This window comes from Phoxinus phoxinus, assembly GCF_949152265.1.
Source record: "Phoxinus phoxinus genome assembly, chromosome: 11".
Classification (NCBI taxonomy): Eukaryota; Metazoa; Chordata; class Actinopteri; order Cypriniformes; family Leuciscidae; genus Phoxinus; species Phoxinus phoxinus.
Window position 1 is genome coordinate 26136620 of NC_136886.1, and position 23455 is coordinate 26160074.

General features: G+C 42.5%; 1 protein-coding gene across 1 annotated transcript in view; it reads left to right on the forward strand.

Annotated features, from left to right (window-relative positions):
- Positions 1 to 2122: 2122 nt before the first annotated feature.
- Positions 2123 to 23455, forward strand: part of mlpha (melanophilin a) — a gene marked incomplete at its 3' end in the record, with an annotated part of 59400 nt that continues 38067 nt past the window's right edge. Inside the window, exon 1 of the mRNA XM_079629666.1 lies at positions 2123 to 2223. The remainder of the gene's footprint in view (positions 2224 to 23455) is intronic.

The window sequence follows — 23455 nt, forward strand, 5'->3', positions numbered from 1 at the left end:
AAACGTCCTGCAAGTTTCATAGCTTAAGACGTCCTCCCCATTATAAACGAATCATTTATTTAATCAAGCTCTAAATACAGCTCGTTCTGGATCCATGGTAAGAAGTGACGTCACGGTACGAAGTGACGTACCAGCGTTTGCATAAGACCGCCTCCAGGGACAAGACAGCTACGCTTAAAGCGCAAGGCAACTACGCTCATTTCGTATCGTTGTCGCGCCCGCGCGCTGCGCGCCTCACAAGTGTTCAGTGGACGGACAGCGAGTGGGTCTGTGTACAGGGAAAGTACGATGCCGCAGATGTGCTGTTCCTGGCTGTGGACAAACAACATCTTTGAATACGCTGCGAAAGATCCAGACGGCAGGGAAAAATGGATGCACTTCATTTTTTGCGGACGTCTCAGTCACGGCAGTGTTAGTTTAAGCGTTTGTTCTATACATTTGAAGGATGACTGTTTTAAACTTGGCCAGAAAACTGTTGCTCAAAGATAAGTCCGTGCCGACTATTCTGGGCTCAGCATTGACGACGCAAACTGTAAGTAATGTATTTAAAACTTTAAACTACTTTTTAAATACGCTGAAAGATTCAGTCGTCAGGGAAAAATGGATGCACTTTATTTTTTGCGGACGTCCCAGTCACGGCAGTGTTCTGTACATTTAAGGATGACTGTTTTGAGGAAAAAATCCCAATATGATGCTTGGCTTTGCCAGAAAACTGTTGCTCAAAGATAAGTCCGTGCCGACTATTCTCTGGGCTCAATAACGACGACGCAAACTTACTTTTTACCATGGCTAATATAAACACATTTGTATAAGAGAATCTTGAAAATATGTCGCCTTTCTAGTAGGCCTACATGTGATAGAAAATTAAAAATGTTGCCTTTATCAATGCTGCATCTTCAAAGATGGCCTGTCTGTGCATGCATTTTTGTCCGTGGTACACCCTATCATTTCATTGGAATTAGTTAAATAATGTTAAACTGTTAGCAAATGAAGCTATAGGATAATTATGCAACAATAATCCGTTTTCAAGTGTCTCGGGTTAATTTTTTTTTATTAATTCAAAATAGTTTCACTTTCCATGTGGACACGGGCTGATCCAGTCTTCGTTGTTGTGGTGATGGTTCATTTTCCTCTGATTCCGGCTCAAACATAATAAGGTTTTATCATTGCAAGAGCCATCGCTTAGCATGCATCACCCACTATTAAACAGTTGCGCCGAATCCGCAAACCTTCTGGCTGGGGGCGTTAATAATTGATGCATAGGCACTGACGTTAGCCAATCATAACAGTGGGCGTTAACACTGAACTCTTAAAGGGGAAACACCCCCAAAACAGACTGTTTGAATCAGAGGATGAGAAACAGGGTGGGAAAAGGTCATAAATCACTACATTTTAAAAGTTTTTTGTAAAAAAAACTATAGTAATACTATAATTGCACCTAAGGGAACATAATAATAAAATAAAAAAAAACATGTCATGACCCCTTTAAATTAAAACTATAATCACTATATTATCAAGATTTGTTGTGGCCTTGAATGTGCTCTAGCAGGCTTGTAATAGAGTAGAAACACACTGGGATCTAAAAGGAAACAGTTAATCTCACCAACGGCATAAAGGTATAAGTGAAAAGTGTTGCATAAAATGCATTCCCACAAGAATTCAGTAGAACAACATTTGGTTAAACTGCATTCTGGGGTAATTCAAACAACTCTAGCCAGTTGGCACAATCTTGAAAACTATTATTGTTTGAAAGTATGTAACTCAGCTAAGCTCATTCAAAGCAATGCTAAAGCACAAACACATGCCATGTGATATGTTTTGCTTTAGAGTTGTTTTTACAGTATTGGCTGACACATTCAGAGTAATGATGATTTACGTGATTGATGTGTTCCTCTACAGGAAAACGTGTCCCTCACTTTCCACAAAAAGTGAGCTCGAATGCAAAGTGTGTTCTTTCAAAAGACGAATGAATGCAAGACCTTCAGTGGCTGTACAGACTTCACCTGAGTGCTGAGAGACGGGTGGACTAACCTGGGAGGTCTGTGGTCAGGCCCAGGCTGGGTTTACTAAAGGCAGGTGTTGGATTAGTGAGGCAGGGAGCCCACACATTCCTTCGCAAGAGACGCTGAGGGTCAACTTTAAGACATGCTCCACAGCACTCAAACGGCCCCATCCTCCATCCTACACACTGAGACCCAGACTAAACGACTCCGTGGCACTGGGGTGAGAGCGCACGCACGCACGCACACACGCACACACACACACAGACACGCGCGCACACACACTTCGAGAGACAGAGCAGGGCAGAAAAAGAAACTGAGGGAGAAGACACAGTATTTCTTTTCACTGTCTGTTTTATTTGCTCAAGGAAGTGCAAATAAATAGCTATGTCAAAGCACATTCCATGAGTTCCCTTTCGTCCTGGGAACTCCGACGTGTCGTCGGGGGAGTTCCCTGACGAATTGGGATCACGCTAGGGAGACCATTTGCCTACGAGAGAATTAAAACGAGCCAATGAAAATTGGCATGCAGGAATGCATTCCGCAGCCCGCCTACCAGCGCGGGTATGAAAGGCGGAAGCAACGCATGCATAGTGCTTTTAGCTTCGGAGCCGACCGGTTGTGTCCTCTCTGAGTGAATGAGTTTTAAGATTGTTTCTTACGCTCAACGAGTCTGCTGTTTCGGGACGGGATCTCTCTGTGTTGGTGAGACGGCGTTTCAGCGACCGCGCGGTTCCTGTCTGCCGGCTGTTGAATCAAAAGCTGTTCTCACAGCTGGTAAACGGTTGAGTGCGCACAGCGGGCTTGCAGTTTTCCCCGCTGTGTTGCCGCGTTGGGTCCCTGTGTGCTTCAGCACAATAGAGAGAGTACTTTCTTCCTGAAAGAGCAACACGAGTGGAGATCGCGTCCTTTTCAGGATGACGTTTCACTCGTGTGTTTCTGGATGCGATTGTTTCCTGTCCTCATTTGACGGCCACGTTCACTGTTTCACATGCCTAATCAGTGTGTTGAAACTGCGTTCGTGGGTGGTTCATGTTCTCTCTTGAGTGCATGACCACGTCGGCACGTTGTTCGTCTCCCCTTTCACGTAAAGGCTTGAGCCGCTCAGCGTGCCGTGTGCCGTCGAGCGCCGGCTGACAGCGCGGGTTGTCACGGCAACCCAGCGCGCGTCATTCGGCGCTCTAGATGCGCGGTCGAGACTCGTGTGCCTCTACGAGGTTGAGTCCCTTTTGCTTATTTCCCAATCTAGTTCCTTTTCTAAAAAGGGGAGGACTACTTTGGCTTGTGAGCATTTGGTGATTACAGGGGGTTACAGTGCGGTATGTCTCGTCAGGTGAAAGACCCTCACGAGCTTCCCACTCCTCTAGCGCATCGCAAACATGCTGAGACTGTGTTCGTGGGTGGTTTATGCTTTCTTATGAGAGCATGACCACGTCGGCACGTTGTTCGCCTTGCCTGAAGGCTTGAGCGCCCAGCGTGCCGTGTGTCATCGAAATGATGGCCACGTTCACTGTCTTGCATGCCTGGGACGGCCACGTTCACCGTTTCACATGCCTAATCAGTGTGTTGAGACTGTGTTCGTGGGTGGTTCATGTTCTCTCATGAGTGCATGACCACGTCGGCACGTTGTTCGTCTCCCCTTTCACGTAAAGGCTTGAGCCGCTCAGCGTGCCGTGTGCCGTCGAGGCTTTCGGATGGGATTCTGGTCCTTCTCATGGGGGACCAAGCATTTCATTCGGGGCTCCAGGGGAGGACAGATGTCGATCGCTACATCGGAGAGAGGGCTGTTATACTCTGAAAATGATGCTGCGTTCCTACTATAAAAGTATGTTCTCATGCTGAAGATTCAGACTTGACAGCTACACTTTCCTGGGCTATTCTAAAGTGTCTGGGTGAGTGTGAAAAATGTTGGCAGTATGGAAGCATTTTGGTGCCAATATGGCAAGCCAAACATGCCTAAATCTGCAGAAGTTTTTCCTCTCTCACTACCCCTGCACATTCAGTGCACGTGGGTAGTTCTGACTCTGGGTGGAGCTGCGCTTGTGACTGACCGTGATTAGTCACAGTGCTGGCCCTCGGGCAGACGATGTCCACACTGGTGGTCCAGAAGCGCCTTTAAACCAGCCCGCTCGGGGTTTGTTTCCCCTCAGCAAGAGGATGGGAAACGACCCTGAGAGGAGCGACCCAGAGTATGTGATGTCTGCTCTTCGGGAGTGTGTGTTATCACCACTCCTTCCCCCGGGGGAGGGCCGGGTGGAGAATTTCGTTTCTGTTCCGCCGCTGGTCATCCAGTCAGCGGTACCCAAATTTTGAGCAGTTCACTTCCTCTGAGTCACTCACGGGCCCCAGCGCTTAGATGACAGTGAGGGCTTCGGCCTTGTCACTCTCGTCTCTCGCTGGGCGACGAGGCGGAAACCAGGACTCGAGGCCCCCGGGCCTCGCTCCTCGTTTCCCCTCACGGTCGAGACTGGCAGTAAAATAAGACCTGTCTCCTCCGTCCGAGAGGGTCAGAATGGCAGTGTGCGCCGCCCCGAACGGCGACACTCCCGCTCCCCTCTCCCCAGCTCGCGGATAGCAGTGACGCAGCCTCGGCTACGTCGCTCCGGTCGGCAGCTGGGCCTGGAGGCGCAGAGACCAGGACACGAGGAGTCAGGGCCTCGTTCCTCGTCTCTCCCCCTCCCTTCGCCACCGGGCAGCCCGCAGCAGAACGCCCACGGGCCTTCTCTGCCGTCTGCCCCCCGGTGGAAGCGGGTATGTGTCGAGTTTGACGCCCAGACCCCGCTCTTGGTCGCTACAACGCCACCAGAGCCGGGTCCCTGTCTTCCACCTCGCTGCCCCTCCGTGGGTACGCCGGTGGTTCGGTTGGGCACGTTGGGGCGGTCTCTAGAAGCCTGGCTAGCGCTTCTGTGTCAGTCCCAATGGCTCATCCGCACCATCCGGTTCGGCTATGCAATTCAGTTTCTACCCTTAGTTCAGTTCTACCCTTCGGGCTGGCCCTGTCGCCCCGCGTCTTCACGAAAGTCGCGGAGGTGGCCATGGTTCCCATGAGAGAACTAGGCGTTCGCTATGCGATCACAGGGACATGGTGCTTCGGCACTTCAGCCGGTTGGGGCTTCAGGTCAACTGGGACAAGAGCAAACTCTGCCCCGTGCAGAGGATCTCTTGTCTCGGTATGGAGCTGGACTCGGTCACTCGGACTGCGCGCCTCACGGAGGAACGCGTCCAGTCAGTGCTCACCTGCCTCAGGTCCTTTCGAGGCAGGACAGCGGTTTCACTGAAACAATTTCAGAGGCTCCTGGGGCATATGGCAGCCGCAGCCGCAGTAACGCCGCTCGGCATGTTACATATGAGACCGCTTCAGCGCTGACGTCACGATCGAGTCCCGAGGTGGGCGTGGCAGAGCGGCACGTTCCGGGTCAAAGTGACCCCGCACTGCCGCCAAACCTTCTCCCCATGGTTAGATCCTGTGTTCGGGCCGGAGTGCCCTTAGTCCAGGTGTCAAGGCATACTGTGGTTTTCACAGATGCTTCAGCCATGGGGTGGGGCGCCACGTACAAGGGCATGCAGTCTCGGGTCTGTGGACGGGACCCCAGCTGCATTGGCACATCAACTGCCTAGAGTTGCAAGCAGTACGCCTAGCTTTGTGTCGCCTCAAGGGGTTTCTCAGACACAAGCACGTACTGGTCCGTACGGACAGCACTGCGACCGTTGCGTACATCAACCATCCCGGTGGTCTACGCTCCCGTCGTATGTTGCGACTCGCCTCCCACCTCCTCCTATGGAGTCAGAAGCATCTGAGGTCGCTTCGTGCCGTTCATGTTCCAGGGGCGCTCAACCGTGTGGCAGACGAGCTTCACGGCAGCCTCCCCTGCCAGGAGAATGGCGACTCCATCCCCAGGCGGTCCAGCTGATTTGGAGTGTCTTCGGAGCCGCACAGGTAGACCTGTTTGCCTCTCCAGACACGACCCATTGCCAGTGGTTTTACTCCCTGACCGAGGGGACCCTCGGCACGGACGCCCTGGCACTCAGCTGGCCCCGGGTCCGGCGCAAGTATGCGTTTCCCCCAGTGAGCCGCCTTGCACAGACTCTGTGCAAGGTCAGGGAGGACGAGGAGCAGGTCCTTCTAGTGGTGCCGTATTGGCCCACCAGGACTGGTTTACGGAACTCATGCTCCTCGCGACAGCCCTCCCTTAGCCGATTCCTCTGAGGAAGGACCTCCTCTCTCAGAGACGGGGCACTCTATGGCACCCGCGTCCAGACCTCTGGAAACTCCATGTCTGGTCCCTGGACGGGACGCGGAGGTTTTAGGTGGTCTGCCACAGGCAGTGGTAGACACCATCACTTCCGCTAGAGCCCCCTCTACGAGGCGCCTCTATGCGTTGAAGTGGAACCTGTTCGTCGCTTGGTGTTCCTCCCGTCAGGAGGACCCCCGAACTTGCCCGATCGGAGTCGTGCTTTCCTTCCTGCAAGATGGGTTGGAGCGAAGGCTGTCTCCCTCCACCCTCAAAGTGTATGTTGCTGCAGTAGCCGCAGATCACGATGCAGTAGAGGGTAAATCTTTGGGGAAGCACGACCTGATCTTCAGATTCCTTAAGGGTGCTAGGAGGTTAAATCCACCTCGCGTTTTGCACCCTGTACCCTCTTGGGACCTAGCTCTGGTGCTAAGTACAGAGCCTCGAAGTCCTCCTTTGAGCCTTTGTCAACAGTTGAGTTTAATATCCTGTCCAATAAGACAGCGCTCCTGTTGGCATTGGCCTCTTTCAAGAGGGTCGGGGATCTGCAAGCTTTTTCGGACGACGAATCGTGCCTAGAGTTCGGGCCGGGCCTTCTCACGTGGTATTGAGACCCCGGCTTGGATATGTGCCCAAGGTTCCTACCAGCCCCTTCGCGGTTCGGGTAGTGAACCTGCAAGCGCTGCCCCAGGAGGAGGCAGACCCAGCCCTAGCTTTTCTTTGTCCCGTCCGCGCCCTGCGGGTTTATGTTGACAGAACGCAAAGCTTAGGACCTCAGATCAGCTCTTTGTTTGTTATGGAGGCCAGCAGAAGGGGAAGGCTGTCTCCAAGCAGAGGTTGGCTCACTGGTTAGTGGATGCTATCACCCGAGCGTATGAGTCTCTGGGTGAGCCTTGTCCTCCCAGGTTGCGTGCTCACTCCACTAGAGGTGTTGCCGCTTCCTGGGCTTTGGCTCAAGGCGCCTCGCTGACAGACATCTGTAGAGCTGCGGGCTGGGCGACATCTAACACGTTCGCTAGGTTTTATAGTCTGCGTGTGGAACCTGTTTCCTCCCGAGTGCTCGCTACGGCCAGTGGTGCGAGGGAATAGGTTGTGTCGGCTTGCTACGCCACCCTGTGCTTCGGCCAGGTACGTGCGTTTTTTGCTCCGTTGGCGCCCAACGTCGGTGAGCCTCGTGAGTTCCTCCATCACCCCTCCGGTGCCTGGCGTAGCGGACCGCCAGCGCCAGGTCTGCTACCTCTAGCGGAGTTGCTAGTAGACTGGGTGTTCTCTAGTGGTCTCTACTGTGACCCATGATGCCACGTGCAGTTCAGCCGTGTCTTCCCCTTGACAGACTCTTTCTATCGTCCCTGTTGAGTTCGCTCCCACTTCCTCGGATGGGACCACCTCAGGGAATGCCATATGTTTCACTATCCCACTGGGCTAGTACATATGTGTATTCCAGGCCTTCCTCAGGCAGGCTGGGGCTTCCGTAGCGTTCCCTTCCCCTTTTTTTGGGGGTTAGGGCACGTTTTCCCAGTGTTATCCAATATCCACTGAGCGGGTCTTGTGGAACAGCAGTGTGATTCCTAGCTAGCTCCCGCAACTTATTCAAGAAACTGCTGCAGGGTAGCTTAGCTGGGCGCTGGAAGGGGCCAGCACCATGGCGTTTTATTAGGGATCCCAGTTCGTCAGGGAACTCCCCCGACGACACGTCGGAGTTCCCAGGACGAAAGGGAACGTCTCGGTTACGTATGTAACCCTCGTTCCCTGAGTACAGGGAACGGAGACGTGTCGTCCCTTCGCCATGTTGTTGTACCTTCGCGGAGGACTGGACACCGTTCGGCTCCTCAGCGAAAAGCACTATGCATGCGTTGCTTCCGCCTTTCATACCCGCGCTGGTAGGCGGGCTGCGGAATGCATTCCTGCATGCCAATTTTCATTGGCTCGTTTTAATTCTCTCGTAGGCAAATGGTCTCCCTAGCGTGATCCCAATTCGTCAGGGAACTCCCCCGACGACACGTCTCCGTTCCCTGTACTCAGGGAACGAGGGTTACATACGTAACCGAGACGTTTTTATTTGTCAGTCAAGCTCTGTCTTTGTACTACCACAAAATAAGACTGCAAATAATCAGGTGATGTGATCAATGATCTAGCCTACTGTATGTTGTAATACGAATGATAATCTACATGGATTTTTTTGTTTTGTGTTCCAATTGCCTCCTTGGCACATACATTGTGTTGCATTCGTGTTATTTTAGTATTATTCGCAATTATAGTATTTTTGTATTATTATTTTGAATTAGTCTTTATTTTTCTTAAAAATATGTAAGTTGCTCAGTTACTTTTCCTAAGCTCATGAAACTTATTTGTGATTCTTATGTATCAACAGTGTCTCAGATGTTTCTCCCAAAATTCCTTAGGAGAAATAGAAGTAGAGACAAATGAGACCTGAGAAATTGAGTCAAAATTGAGAATGCGGTGGAAGAAACTTAAATCATCTCTTTTGTCTTGCTGTTTCAAGAGGAACATTCAAATTTTTTTTAAGTTGAGACAACTGAGACCTGAGAAAGTGTCCAAAATGAGAATGGGCTGTGATAAACGTGGGATGTCTCTTAATTGTCTTGCTGTAATCTCTTTAAAGACTATAACTCAGAGGTTGCTCTTTCATTTATTCTTTCTTTCTTTTTTTAAATTACAAATCAAAATCAAAAATGAAACTTCTATCTCAAATTTTTCTCCTAGACAGAAATTAGTTTACATTAACATCAAAACATAAGAGTATCCTGCTTCTCACACACACACAAAAAATCTAACACTCACAATGGTCTCCTTTAAAGTTTTATAAGAGACCTCAACAACATCACACACTGTGCACAGATTTGTCTCATAAAGCCTCTGGTGATTTCACATTTGTCACCTCTAAAGTTTCAGAATAAACCTCAACAACATAACATACTGTGTTTAGATTTTTCTGAAGACTAGCAAAAGCATATTAAGATAATTCCAGCTCAATTTGCAGCCGCCCAGCAGCGAGGGGTTGGCTGGCGGGCATCAGCGTGCCGGTGCTTCTCTTTTAAGCTCAGTTTCATCAGGCTCGGCTGTGCGGTGGCAGGAACACATCTGTCAGGGTAGAAAGGAGTGCAGTGGGAGGCGAAATGAGTTCTCTCTTGCTCTTTCCGTGATGGATAAGGAAAAGTTTAAAAGGAATCCACAATCCTGACATCACCTTCATCACATTATTAAACAAGTTTATTATGGCTGAGGAGTTTTGCTCTCAGACATCTGTTTCATACATAAGGCCTTTTAATAGTTGCAAAGTTTAGTCTGAGATTAAACGAGGGTACTGGATACCGGTCAAAAATTGGAATAATTCAGATTATTTAATGTTTTTGAAAAAAAGTCTCTTATGCTCACCAATGCTGAATTTATTTAACCAAAATTACAGTAAAAACATCAATATTGTGAAATATTGTGATATATATTTAATAAAAATAAGTGTTTTCTATTTGAATATATTTTATGTATTCTATAAATATATTTATGCTAAATTAATTTTATTATTTTATTAGATCCTTCAGAAATCATTCTAATATGCTCATTTGGTGCTCAGTTATTATCTATAATTATTGGTGCTCAATTATAATTATCAATGTTAAATACTAAATAAAAGTATTAATAAAAAAAATCGTAAACTTTTGAATGGTTTACATAAAAATATTAAGCGGCAAAAAATGGTTTTGGACATTAATAAATGGTAATGTTTATTAAGGACCAACCCGCGTGACTGGAGACTGGAGTAATGATGCTGAAAATGTTGCTTTGCCATCTTTAAAATATATTCAAATAAAAAACGGTACTTTAAAAATGTTCAATATTATTTTTTGCACTGTTGATAAAATAAATACAGACTTGGTGAGCATAAGATCTTTCAAACACCTAAAACATCTATTACGAACTCGACTCTCTTTTGTCGGAAAGCAACATATTTGAAGAGTGTCTGTAGATAAGAATGTCAGTAAGAATGTCAACATTTGCAATCCTATATAGAGTTGCATTGAAACCCAGACACTCCACAAATGCTATTATCTGAAAATCCTTCTCTATATAGTTACTTCTCAATACAATTATCATATTTCAGCCTGCAGTCAGATGTGTGGTATGCTTGACACTGTTACTAAGGGAAACTGGTTAAATAGACAGAACGGCCTATACACCCTACAGGGCATTTTATAGGTGGCCTGTAATATAAGAGCAAATGGAGCCTTTGAGGAGAAGGCAATGAGACTTGTTTATTCAGTGGAGTCTTTTCAGGAGGCCACAGATGGCCATAAAGCAAGAAAGAAGAGAGAAGTGCTCTCATCACCTGCTGGAGTGTTATTTTGTGTGTGAGTGAGTGTAAAGGAGAGAGAAAGAAATACAGATATACAGAGAGAGAGAGAGAGAGAGAGAGAGAGAGAGAGAGAGCGGTTCTACTCTGAATATATACAGTTATTGATGGCTATTAAACATGACACAAGCTGACAGAAAAGCTGAGAGAGAATAATTAGAGGAAAAAAATGAAAGACATGTGCAGGAGACAGAAAATGAGAAAGAAAAGGATGCAAATGAGAAATGAAATTAAGAGAGAACTAAGAAAAACAAAGAAACGTGTCGATTGGGGAGGCGCAGTGACAGAAACATTGAGATAAAGAAATCAAGAGAAAGAGAGAGAGAGAGCAGGGGACAACTAAAATGTGTGACAGAAAGAGAGTGATGTATGGGGGTCTGAAATACGTCACTCCACACTCCTCTTGTTCGGGGAAGCTCAATACATCAGGATTTAACCCCAGGCCTCCCCCTTTTGTGGGCTGCTGTCAAACAGAGACAAATATGCAAACATGATATGAGCCCACTGATACTGTCACCGCCTAACAAATAAGTCTTTCACCAACCCGGCTGCATGTTGACAGAGCACCGCTGAGATGTTCACATTTCCTGCGGAATAAGACAGGGGTCTGGGGATATGACAAAAGCCTTCTTTTAATCAGGGATCATTTGTGCCCGCTATACAGTGCCAGACAAGAATTATCTGGAAAATAATTAGGGGTGCACCGAAATTTCGGTCACCGAAAATTTCGGCCGAAAATGGCATTATCAGTTTCGGGCCGAAATAAAAAAGCCAGCCGAAAATGTCAACCGAAAATGAATGTCAACCGTGCCCCTCCCATCCGCACGCAAGCGCTTGTGTTTCACTCACGGTCGAGCTGTCACTCGTCACCCACCCCTCCCCTCCGTGCTCAAGCAGGTTTCACTCGCGGTCGAGCTGTTTGCACGCGTCTGCAAAGATTGAGCATGTCAGTGGTTTGGAAGTATTTTAAAGTTTCAGATGAGGACAACCAGCGCCGCCGCTCCCACCACGCGCATGAGCTGAGAGGGCACCAAAAAATTGCGTCATGAAAAATCAATAATTATATGCCGATATTATTTCAGTATAGAAATACAGACATCCCAAGTCTCCCGGAAGTTCCGGGAGTCTCCCGCATATTGATAGCGGCTCACTGATGCCCGCAAATTAGTTAAAATCTCCGGAATCTAGAGCGAGCGCACCCACGAGACCGAGACTGCTCCAAACCGCGTAGCGCGTGCACGGCAGAGAGGGAGAGAGAGAGCAAGAGACCGCGCGCGTGTGCCTCGATCATGAAGCGCATGTAATATAAAATATATATAATATATAAAATATTTTAGGTTTTGTTATGTAACTGTTAGTGGTAATAAAAGTTTGATGATTATTCTATTGGTTTGTGATTTTTCATTTCAGATCCATTAAAAATTAAGCAATATAAATAAATATATATTAAAGTTTTTAAAAGAAGCCATTTTCGGCTTCAGTTTCGGTTTTCGGCCAAGTGCATCCTAAATTTTCGGTATCGGTTTCGGCCTAGAATTTTCATTTCGGTGCATCCCTAAAAATAATAATCCAGCACAATCAGAATGCATGATTAAGACATCTCAGTTCTATCTATCTATCTATCTATCTATCTATCTATCTATCTATCTATCTATCTATCTATCTATCTATCTATCTATCTATCTATCTATCTATCTATCTATCTATCTATCTATCTATCTATCTATCTATCTTAGTCTCAGTCTCTTACACTCATCAAACATGCAGTTCTTTCATCAAAACGACAATGTTTTTACAATTTAAAACAACTGAAATCTATTTTCATATATTTAGTTCAAATTGTATATTTCTGTGATGACAGCTGTATTTTCAGCAGCCATTATTACTCCAGTCTTCAGTGTCACATGATCCATCAGTATTCGAATTAGCTGATTTGATGCTCATTTCTTGGTAAAACTTTACAATAAGGTTTCATTAGTTAACATGAACTAATAAACTGCACGTCTACAGCATTTATTAATCTTTGTTAATGTTAATTTAAACATTTACTAATACATTATTCAAATAAAATATTATAATTGTTCACAATTCACATTAGTTAATGCATTGTGAAGTAACATGAACAAACAACGAACAGCTGTATTTTTATTAAAGGATTAGTTCACTTTTAAAGTGAAAATTCTGTCATCATTTACTCACCCACCCTTAAGTTGTTTCAAACCTGTATGAATTTCTTTCCTCTGCTGAACACAAAGGAAGATATTTAGAAGAATGTCAGTAACCAAACAGTTTTGGTTCCCAATGACTGCCATAGTAGGAAAAAAATATACTATGGCAGTCATTGGGAACCAAAAACTGTCTGGTTACTGACATTCTTCTAAATATCTTCCTTTGTGTTCAGCAGAGGAAAGAAATTCATACAGGTTTGAAACAACTTAAGGGTGAGTATATGATGACACAATTTACATTTTAAAAGTGAACTAATCCTTTAACAAATGTTAACAAAGATTACAGTAACAAATGTATTGCTTATGGTTAGTTCATGTTATGTTATGGTAAAGTGTTACCCATTTCTTATTATCACAGTTTTAAAATGGTTGTGCTGTATAATATTTTTTTTGTGGAAAATTTGATATTTTATTTGGACTCTTTTTACATTTTATCAGGAAAATTCGAAATAACAGCATTTATTTGAAATATCCCTTATAATAAATGTAATACATCCTTGCTGAAAAATATTAACTTAAAATAAAAAATTTACTGACCCGAACTTTTGAACAGTAGTGCAGACTTTTTGGACTGTATACTTTTTTTCTGGGCGGAAGCAAAGACAGACTAGCAGGATTTCTCCCTTTTTTTCTCCACACCAACCGTAAGAATCCACTTAATCATTCTCAAATGAGTGAGCAATACTTCACTAAATCTCTTCAGTGGTGAAGCCCTGCCAAAACATCTAACGCTTGATTAGCTCTTTTCCTTACTTCTCCCTCATACCCCACAGCACAAATTCATTACTTATGTTCACAATCTAAATATATCACTCCATCTTTGCTGTTAGATGGAGCTGGATTAGATTTGATTATAATAGCCTACCATGCCTCTCTTTTGGCAGCAGTCTGCGGTCCATTGAGAGGGGGATCAAAGGTGCCTGGTAGCCAGAGCCAAAAAAGTGCCAGATAGTGAGGAGAGGGAGGCCCCATGCTTAATCTCATACACTGAGGGAAAGTGACCTGCATTCGCTTTTCCTCTGAACCTTCCTTACATGTTCGCCTGGGGTTTGCCACAGGGAGATTGCTGGGCATTGTGTTCTGACTGCTGAGAAACAGAGAGCTCCTTCACCACTCCTCTGCAAGTCATCACAATCCACTCTGACTTTCTCTCATGTCTTCCAAATGCTGGAAAATGAACTGAGGCACCCGGCCTCCGCTTCCACTCGAATGCTGTGAAAGAGACTTGAACAAGATCAAAAGTCTGAACCTCGGTCATTCCCACTGCTGTAACCACAATGAATTTACAGCTGTCTCTTTACCACACGATCCTTTGAAGGACAGGTATACTCTCAAGAGGCTCTCGAACATGTGGTTGTTTCATGACATATGACTTAAACCATGAAAACACTGACTCATTGGAACAGGCTCAAATGTGATGAACTGAGACATGACATGCTGTTAACATAAGGGAAAATCATTAAAGCGCAAAAGCTTCTGGATCGAATGGCTGTGATTCTGACGATGACGTGTTGATGTGAATGAAATATTTTCCACTTCAGGAACGACTTCCTTGAATTGTGCTACAGTTATACAATTAAGTGAAACACGCAACTCTCCACAGAACCCTGACCCAGGGCAACCTATAGCAATTCAACATATAGTCGGCCAAAAGACGTGCATTAGGCGAACAGGCATATATAAAACATTTAAAGAAATTCAAGACTGTGTTTTGATTGCAATGGAACTGCAGACCATAACATATATTGACCTTGGCAATCTCTCTAGATATTTATGGAGTAAATGGCTCTTTAAGATTAAAATGCACAGACAGTTTATTGGTCTAAACGATTTCATAAGAAAAAAAATCCCACAGTATTTATTGCACAGCAGACTCCAGGCTGGATATAATCATCTTTCTTCATGGACCGGGAATAATCGAGTGAACAAAAAGTTCTGACATGGGTGTAACACCTATTAAGATGTAAACGCAAAGTTAAAATGAAAGTCAGGCAAGCAATAAAACCAGATGTATATAATCTAGACATATTATTTGGGTCTTACATGGTGAAGTCATACATTCATTCAGTCTAGTTACGAATAGAGCCAATATGGGCAATTAGTTTGCCATTACAAATTCAATCAACTGATTCATTCACTTTCAAATAGAAACCAGAAACCATAATTCCTTAAAATACATCTTGTAATACTATTATTTGCCACTTTAAGTGGTTTTATCTTCTTAAGGCTATACATAATGACATCAAAATGCCCATATTAAATAGATGTTGATAATTTCTTGTATAAAACACCCAGAAAAAATTGTAATTAAATAAAAAAATCAAACTCATATTGAACTGAATTAAATAAACCGTCAAGTGTCATTTAAGTAAATCTTTTTTTTTTTTTTTTTTTTTTTTTTTTTTTTGGTAATTCAGATATGCTGAAGTGATAAGCACATATTAAATCAATAATACTATTTTGTAGTATTTTTATATTGTAGTATTTTATTTAAGACATTATCCCAGACCCTTACGGCTTCACTTCCTCAAGTGACAAAACGTTTTGTTTGGACAACTTGTGTAACTTGTAAAATATGCTGCTTCTTTTTTTTTTTTGCATAATGTCCCTTATATATGAAAGCTAACACATATGTTATAACTTATGTGGGAAATTGGTGCTGATGTAATAAGTGTTTTCCCATTTTAATATCTTTAATTTAATTTCTAATCTTATCTAATATTATTATTATTTTGGTCCACAGTTCAAGTCAACCAGGAACGTGCTTCCATCAGCTCTGAATTTGAGAGAGAAAGAATCTTACAGTTCAGTTAATGTAGTTGTTCTGCTCTTCATTAAATCTGGATTTTTTTTAATGTTGTATATTTCTAAACTGGTACTTTCCCCCATGTGGGATATTCCAGTTAGATTTTTCCTTCCTTATTTCATAACCTGTAAATCAAAGAAACCAGATTGTACAAATGATGAAGATTAAACAAGGTTATTTTTCCCAGCGCAATATTCAATAAATTGCTCTCACTCATCTGTTATCATGGGCTGTAATTAATAACTCTTTGCTAATGGGGTCTTAGTCAGACCCATTCATAACTGTCTGCTTTACCCACCGGCCCTTGCAGTGCTGTGCATCTATAAAAAGCATTTGACTTCAGGCCATGCAAACCCCATTCATCTTCACACCCACACAGCCTTACGTATTCTATGGCATAACCTGTCCATCCCTCATCAGAAAGGAACCTGATACAGCATTGCATTTACTGAAACAACATCCCTCCCTGCGTCTCTGGGTCCAATTGCTGCATTTGCCAAAGATGATGCTGAACGACATAGCCATTTATGTAACCAAAAACACTTTTCCTAATGACACTGCAGAATATAAACATTCTCTGCTGGTTTCAGTCACACTAACCTGTCAGTTTCAGACAAACACATTTAGCTCTATGTGTGCGTTTGTGTCAGGTAGAATATGGGTTTACAGCCTGTGGATGTCTCTCAACAGTTACGATGTTTGAAGTTTTACTCAAGGTTCCTTCCTTGGTGTTCCTTCCTCTGGTAAGGTTCCAGAATTGGGTAAATATTAGGCCAAGGAGATGAAAAAGACCAGAGGCCACTATGAACACAAAATGGGGCCAGATCCTGGGATAAAGGCAGCTTAGCTGTCAGTATACTATATAGAATCCTGACCTTCATTCTCTCCTCTGACATCTACTACATAGACTTCAGGCAACAAGGATGTGGAGTCCATTTCAAATAAACCCTGAGGGTGCTTTAATACTTTTGATAGACAGAGACACAGAAAACTGTCAATCATGGATGCTTTATCTGCTTCCCAAAACAAAACTTAAGCAGACGGAGTCCAGTTCCTTCTTTCCTGTTTTTCTACATTTCTAAAGTTTTATTTTGCTGTGTCAATAGTATATTAATTCACAGTATCTGTTAGTTTGTTACTAAGAAATAAGCATAAAAATGAATTAAACAGTAATATTTATTTATTTATTTTTAGTGTAAAATTAATGAATAAATGAATGAATCTAGTCATGTTCACTGTATCTCACCAAACAGTTATTTCAGGAATTCACTATAAATGTGTCTCAATTTATTTTGGCAGTTTTGGTCTAACGTGACCCCATTAACACCTCATGCACATTGGCTGATCTAGAGCAATGCTATAATTGAGCTTCAATTAGGATGAAAAAGAAATCAAAATAAATCAAAAAAAAAATTTCCGGAGCTTGTATCTAACCCAGGTTTTCATCATGGTCAGATCACCCAATATGTATGTTAAAACCTGAGACTTTTTCTCAGGTTTCTGATTGTAACCCAGACAAAGAATGCAACATTACAAAATATTCCATTTCCTTGAGTAATGGAAATATTCAGTCTGTCATCACCTGTTACAGTATGTACCATCTCAGGCCTATCAGAGAGTCTGCACAATTGATTTTTCAACTGTGTTATGAACCATGATAGAATTTACAGCATTGTAAATCACTGAAAAGACTCACAAGAGTTCTTACGTCATACTTTTGGCCAATCATTTTGTCTAAGCTGAGTTTTACCATGTCAGCCAATTCATCTGTAAAGCGAGGGAGGGTTAATATTCTAATAAAATGTAATTCTATTGAAACATTAGCCAAGTGAATACAGTTTGGAAGATGTTACTCTCCCATTATGCTTTCCTCTAGGGGATTATTCATTTGAGGTCAAGGAAGAATTTTACGGTACATGGAACAAAATAACATAGAGATCCATAGTTAAGATATGGTGAAATGCACACCTGTTTTTAAGCATTAAATCTTCTGTAGATTCAAGACGGAATGTTGGTTTCAGAACATTTGTGGATCACTTCTTCTGCTACCCCCTCCATCAGTAGTCTATATCCAGAGTCCATATCCTTTTTGAAAGTTTGTTGGCTAATAGCTATATTCGGTTAGGGGGAAGAGTGAGGGAAGGGTCAAAGATCTCATTTCCCCCCATTGATTAATAGTTTGATTATGTGCTAAGGTGCATGCAGAATGTGCATGCATAATTGACCTGGCTTTGTTTCACAGAGCAATAAAGAGATTCCTGTCTGCTGATTGCATGAACACCATTACATACTGTACACTTTTGTGTAATCATTGCTCACAAGAGAGCCGAAGCCTGCAGTATCAGGTAACTTTTTTCATGTCCAAAACATGTATCGAGAGAGTTCACTTGAGTAGCAAATCCAGAAATAAAACTTTTTTTTTAGCACACCTTCATGTCCTTCCAAACATGAATGTTTTTCTTCTTCTTCTATACAACATAACAGATTTTTTTTTTTTTAAGAATCCTTAAGCTGTAACATTGGACCCGTTTGACTCATTATGTGGACAATAAAACAAGAAAGAAAGTCATACAGTGAGTAAATGATGACAGAATTTTAATTTGTGCATGAACTATTCATTTTGAAATAAAGGAAAAGGAGATGGACAGGGTCTATGTAGGTCATTATTTTAAAATCTGAGTGATAGTGCCAAAAGTTGCTGTGTGAAACTTGCACAAATCTCTTCTTTCCGGGCTTTGCTGGAAAACTATTTGGTTTAAGGGCAAACAAATAAATAAAGTCAAAGGAAGATTTCTTCCACTCCACGTTTGGCTCGCTTTGTGGTTGACAGCCTTCATGACTGTGGAAATATTCCTAATCCTATTATTATATGAACCTCGTGTAATCAAATGGAAACAAATATGCTGCCTTTGTATTTGGGATAGTGATACATCATGGTTACATTCAGGGATAATTATCTCTTGTGGAATAAAGCCATTCTGTGCCGTAATGCAGATGGCCTTAATTCCCGTCTGTTTAGAATACCACAGACCGATAATAGCAAACAAGTCCAGGCCTCTCTATAAAACACGGACTTAATGAAGGCTCAGAACTCCTGTCTTTCAGACTAATGTGAGGGAGATAAACAAGGTGAAAATGCTGTGCTTCACTCTGTGGCGCCGTGTACTGGAAAAAGTGGCGTGTTTTAGACTTGAGGAAGGGATGTGGAGGCATAAATACTCTGCTGCCCTTCTCCCCCACTGACCAGAAGACCATTGCCACGTCTTTGAGAAAGATAAGAATCAGCAAACATATGGGCTGAGACTCAATCAGAGAGATCATAAAGCACTTCCTCAGTATTATATCTAGAGCCTGGCTTTGTCCTCCCCCGACACAGTTCAAAGACACTTGGATAGAGAAAAGACACTTCACAAATAAGCACATCTTGAGGAGAGTTTGCTTGAGGTGCATACCAGCAAAAACCCCTTGAACTATGGCTTTGGTCCACCGTCTGTGCGCTGACCTACAGAAAATGGTTTAATTGCAGCACTGTTGACCCCGCACTGACCCACTTCCTTCTCAGATACAAAACATCCCAATTAGAAGAGCTACAACCTTGGAATTATCAGGGGAGACTTTATGGTGAATAATTAAACCTCAAGCACAGTGCAGCGGTGCAGATGTTTTAGATGAAGATTAATTAGATTGGCACACCATTAATTATGGTTTGGTTGAAAGCTTCATTCTTTTACCTAATGAAATTTCCTAAAATGTTCCCAGTAGTAGCATACTGTAAGAAAAATAAGTTGATGCAGTGGATTTTTAATTTTTATAAAAAAAAAAAAAAAAAATCTTTTCCAATTCAGTTCCAAAACATCATTAATAAATACAAGGAGACAAGCTGAGGAAATGCTGAAGTTATATTTAGTTATGCTGTGTACTGGGAATGGGAAATAAGGCACAATGCCCTCATTTTGATCCTGGGACTTAACAAATGAAAGGGATTTAGTAAAGAGAGAGGAATTTTACCACCTGAAAGAGGTTATCTTTGGCATGGACTCTTCTTAAAACAACATCTCACCGACGCTCAATCTGAGATGGGAGCTCTTGGATAAGAAGCTAGCTTAAAGACAAAAGAAAAGCAAATAAAGTGAAGCATAGTTGTCTCATACCTGTTTTGACCTGTATTGTGGCTAGCTGGACCTGTTCCAGATTCAATTAGAGATTAACTGGGTCCCTAAGCCTCTTCCAGGGATCCCTGAATCCATCTAAGGGAGCTGACCAGGGTAAAGCAACATAGAGGTCAAGCTTCACTCTGGGTAATTTTATGGCTATTTGGGGAAAATCAAACTCTACAGCTGTCCCTCAGAGCAGAGCTCATGTTTTTTTAGACAGCCATGGGAAAAGTACACTGGTGGATAATCCGAACCACACTTTGATAAAACATAAGATTATTATAAATTAAAAACATTTCTATATTTTAGTTGTGAGAGTTCCATGAGTTATATTTCAAGCATCAAAATCAAAACAGACAAATTTCATTTCTTCATCTAAAATATTTAACTCTAGAAGAAGCAGCAAAATACTATTTATGCAACGATTCCGGTCCCTGAATTTGGCGTTTGTAGAGTTCTGATCACAGTCCAACAGCACTTCACCTTTTTGTATCACTCCTTTTGTCTTTGTCCATTTTAGACCATCTGTTCATTAGTGGTGGGAAATTACATCGACATGCCAGTAGGTGGCAACAAATGACAGCCCCTTTCACACATAAAGTCTTTACTAAATTACCTATAAAGAGATTATGCATGAACAGGACCTTTTCAAAATACCAGTAAATCAGCGCAATTTCCTGGCATAGTGTGTGAACAAAGAATGAAGATTACATTCAACGGCTCAGCGTTTAAAGGTCATATCCGATGATTGACATTAGAGAGCTTTCCGGTATTTTGGTACCAATGTGTGAATGGTGTCTTTCTGGGAAAAAAGACAGAACGCTGATGCTTGTGTGAACAGCACATTTGTGCATTTTAAGGTATTTTTATAGTAATTAACCAGGACTGCTGTGAAAGGGACTACTGTATTTGTGAGTCAGTGAGTCAAGACATTGGATAGATGTCTACTGCGTCGTTTAATGTGCACATTGAGGGTGCATAACTGTCACAAATGGGGTTAACATTAGCACCCAAAATCAGAAATGGTACACCCTGTGGCATGTGTCCAACTCCGCTCAGTTTAGCTTCAACCAGTTTCAAAACACCTGCTTAGAGGTTTCTAGTAATACTGAAGAACTGATTAGCTGGTTCAGATGTGTTTGATTAGGGTTGGAGTTAAACTCTGCAGGACAGTGACCCTTCAGGAACTAAGTTTGACACCCTCTACGGACTTTTGGATTTCAAAGGGATGAGCATGTCATGGCCGATATGGTTTTGGCAAAGTACTTCTTCATTCTTCTCTCAAGGGTAAACAAGTTCAAAATAACTGAGCAACAGTATAGGCCTACTGTTTGCGGACATTCCAGCCACCACCATGCTGCTGTGTGCAGTGTTTAGATGAGTATTTAAATATGCTGTGGGCAATACTTTCAGCGTGGGATTCGCTAAATTATATTTTTTATTTGTATTTTGTCTTATTTGATTGTTTTGTGTGTGTGTTTTTGCTGCTGTAACACCTTACTTTCCCGTTCGGGGATTAATAAAGTTGTGTTTTATTGTAATAACACAAAAACAAATGATTAAAATGACAAAAAAAAGAGCATTTGATCATATGGATGTGATTTGCTCTGCATTTCAGTTCATGTCATACTGAGCGAAAGAATAAACCTGATTTCCACGGCAAAGAACGTGGTGCCCCAGAGCATACCCACCTATCATGTAATCGTCACGGACCAATGGCAGTTTGACAGTGGTTAACAGCTGGTGTTTATTTCTAAAACTCTGTGTATGGCCATGTTCATGAAAATGAACACTTTTTACAAGTCAGAATCTAGAAGTTACAGTAACATGACTTGACATGAATGCACTGTAAGTTTTATTTGGAACTATTTTTATTGGCTATTTGAATCAAAATTATTGAGACAGCATAGCTGGCAATACACTGTATAAAATATATGATACTCATTAAGTTCTTGTTTATGGACATAAATGATTGCTAAAGCAATATAATACTCACAATATAGCCTAGTGGTCTGAATATAACAACAGCTATAATTACCTGCGATAAAATGCCGCTGTAATGACAATCATGCTCATAGTAGTAACAACAGATCTTGTGCTAATGTAATATTGCTAATTTATATGCAGTTGTAAATGTTATGCTTTCTTTTTTGATAACAGGCCAAATTACACTGATCAATCTTGTAAAGGAATTAAGTTTTAATATGTCTGGGTTGTGAAAAATGTGTTGTGCAAAAGCATGGCTGAGCTCCAAATGTTCTTGATCCGATGAAGACTACAGATCTCACAAGGCTGTGTGACACAACTCTGGTTTCCAGTGACATCATAAACCAATAATGTCTGTCACACTATACAGCCCCTCTCCGTACCAGAAAAAGACCAAAACCTGTAAAAAGTAAAGTCACACCACCAACAACATAAATGTCACTGAGAATGTATTAAGGCTCCAAATGAAAACAAGAAAAAGAAAAACCACTAGGAGCCCTTAATCCATCTAGCAAATACTTCTAAGAACAATAGTAAGCCCAAAGCCAAGCAGATACTGTTAGAGTGCACCGTCACAGGATTGTGTACACTACATCAATGTATACCTCCATCCTGGACCTTAAATATGGTAAAAGACCCTGAAAACATGCATTAGGTAGGCAAATAGCACTTTTATTTACAATCCAGTGGTGTTTAGTGAATAATGCCTTTAACCCAAGATACTGCATGTGAGAATAATCTTTTGTTTACACCGGTGTGCTTTTCTCTCTCTTGCTGAGGAGGCACAGAAACTTCAGTAATCTGCTTTTAATCTGACCACATCTTCCTGTTTGGAAAGACAGCCTTCCACTCTCCCATTCCGTGGTGAATGATGTTGATGGATATGATCTTTCTCTTTCTCCCTCACTGTCCTCTTCGTTCGACCCATTTCCTCTTCCACATATAGAAATTCCTTTAACTCTATTGGCCAATTCTAAATGATTATGTTCTGCTGTTATCGTACACTCGATTAAAAAGTCAAGGACCACTTTGTGGGACTGTGGGAAAGAAACTATTCTCAGACTGAAATATCTGGTGTTTTATTGTGGCAGTGCTGCTTAGGGTTAGACTAAAATACAGCCTGTATGTTTATTAATAATTTAACAATTTGAATGAAGTAATAGACTCAAATTTATACTCGTTTCCCTCTGTTATTTCTTTTAATGTAAACCTTCTGGAAACTATTTTGGAAGTCATAAATGAAGAAATGACAGGCACTTCTTTGAAATCACACTCCACCCATGACCTCAAAAAAAAAAAGTGTCTATTTTAGATGCATACTGGGCGAATATGTCGAAACTAGCCACATCTGTATGGATGCCAGCATCCAAACAAAGCGAGTCTATGGTCACTCCTAATGCTGGTGTTAAAATGGGAAGTGGGCTTCTAAAAGAGAGGTGAAGGATCAAACATTGGGAAATTATGGCAACGAACAATACCACCCTGCTCCTTAATTTTCTCACGCACTGCAGCTAAACAGAGACATGGCTCAACTGGGAATTCCTGCCTCATTGTCCTTGGCAATCTTTTCAGTAAAGAAACCCTTTAGTTGAACAAATAAACATGAAAAAAAGTCTCAGAGATCAAAGTTTTTGATATGAGGAGGACTTGACCATGTAATTGTGTAATTGGATGGAAAGC